Here is a 2,092-nt window from a genome sequence, read left to right on the forward strand (position 1 = left end):
GATTTTTGGGTATTTGTTTTCGACGATATTAACAAAGAATGCGAATGTGTACAAAGGGTTGTCTTAAAAGATAATGGCCGTTGAATAGTTCACAACTGTCACCACCGACGTTAGCTTTGACCTTCCCTAAATTATCAAAATCATTGAAAACACTCGCAAGATTGCGTTTATAAACAGCAAGCGCGTACGCGTTAAATCCTCCACTACGAAACAGCCTAGCTTCTCCACATTCCCTTCTAACATCAAGAAAACCCTGCACGTATTCCCATTTGCCATTGTTTGCTTGCATAGAATTCTGGAGATATATATAGATACCTATATCCCCAAATCCAAATAGATTGCTTGTATAGAATTCTAGAGATATATCTATATAGGACGTACCAATACATCCCCAAACCCAATAATTGTATTCAGCATCGAGAGACTTCTGGACGTTAGTTACAGTAGAGGTAGGAGGAGAATGGATGAGATTGGGGAGGTAGAAGCCCCTTCATACTTTGTGTGCTCAATATCCATGCAAATCATGCAGGATCCTGTAACTGTGTGCACGGGCGTTACCTACGACAGGGAGAGCATAGAGAAGTGGTTATTTACAATGGGGAACAACACCTGCCCCGCAACAATGCGAGTCCTTGATAATCGAGACCTCACACCCAACCATATCCTGCGTCGCCTCATTCAACACTGGTCCGCCGCCAACTCCTCTGCGGGCGTCCCATTCACCGCCACACCCGATCCGCCCCTGGATGTCAATCACCTCAACGAATTGCTCCGTGACATAAGGGGCTTGCCCGGTGCCTACATTTCCAGTCAAGGCATTGAAAGAGCTGAGATCTCTGGCCAAGGAAAGTGAGGCCAATAGACGGTGCATCGCTTTGTCTGAAGCACCGGCTGCCTTGATCTCTCTCCTGGAAACCCAATCTGCAGAAGCGGATGAAACTGGTTGCGGCTACGATGTTGCTGTGGCTTGCGAGGAAGGCCTTGGGATTCTCCATTCTCTGATTCCGTTGCCAGATGAGACGGTTGAGTTGCTCGGCAGTGCGAAGTGCATGGCTTCCATGGCCTCCATTCTCAAGAGGGGTACTTCCAATGCCCGATTTCATGCCGCTCTGCTTTCACAGACGGTGTCCAGGAAATGCTTGGAACGGTTTGTTTTGAACGCCAACGATGATTTAATTGAAGGGTTGCTGGAGGTTTTGACTGAGGAGGTGTGTGAGCAGGCTACCGTTGCCGCCCTTAGGATTTTAACTGCCATGACCTTGAGTAGCAGGAGTAGCAGAATCAAAGCCATCGAGGCGGGCGCTGTCTCTACCTTGATCGAGTTGCTTCCTGACCAGAGTGCGGAGAAAAAGAACAGGTGCGAGAGAATGCTATGTCTTCTCGATGTGCTGTGTGGATGTGCAGAAGGTAGGGGTGCCATGGCTGACCACGCCATGGGTATACCTGTGGTCTCTAAGAAAATAATGAGAGTGTCGGAATTGGCTAGTGAGAAAGCCGTTCGAATCCTTTGGTCCCTTTGCCAATTTTCTCCCTCAGAACATGTTTTGAATGAGATGTTGGAAGTTGGGGCTGTTGCAAAGATGTGCATGGTCTTGCAAGTCGACTGCACGGCCAAGACTAAGAGCAAGGCAATGGAGATGCTTAAACTCCATGGTAAATGCTGGAGGAAGTCGCCTTGCGTTCCCTCCAGGATCTTTTGATGTAATCAAAGCAGTTTCAGAATATTAAATGTAGAGAATTGTAAATTGAACAAGATTGTCTCAAGAAATGGAATCAAAGTAGTTTTAGAATATAAAAAATTATAGAGATGGACAGGGGAAGAGAATAAATATGAAAAGATAAAAGATAGAGATGGATTGGAGTAGGGAATAAATTAAATATTATTATTAAAGAATAAAATATAATTAAATTAATTTCAATAAATAAATTTTTAAGAATTCAAATTGTATTTTAAATAAAATATTTTAAAAATTATATTATATTAAAAATTTAAAGTTAGATTTTTAACTTTTATATAAAAAACAGAAGTAAGATTAAACTTAAAAAATAAATTCTATGTTCTAATATTTTTTTTTGTTTGTTTAAATCAAAA

The 2,092-nt window shown here is 42.3% G+C and overlaps 1 pseudogene; it reads left to right on the top strand.

The window, feature by feature from the left end:
* Positions 1–356: 356 nt before the first annotated feature.
* Positions 357–1,753, top strand: LOC131070681 (E3 ubiquitin-protein ligase PUB23-like; annotated as a pseudogene).
* Positions 1,754–2,092: the final 339 nt, after the last annotated feature.

This window comes from Cryptomeria japonica, chromosome 11 (genome assembly GCF_030272615.1).
Source record: "Cryptomeria japonica chromosome 11, Sugi_1.0, whole genome shotgun sequence".
Classification (NCBI taxonomy): domain Eukaryota; kingdom Viridiplantae; phylum Streptophyta; class Pinopsida; order Cupressales; family Cupressaceae; genus Cryptomeria; species Cryptomeria japonica.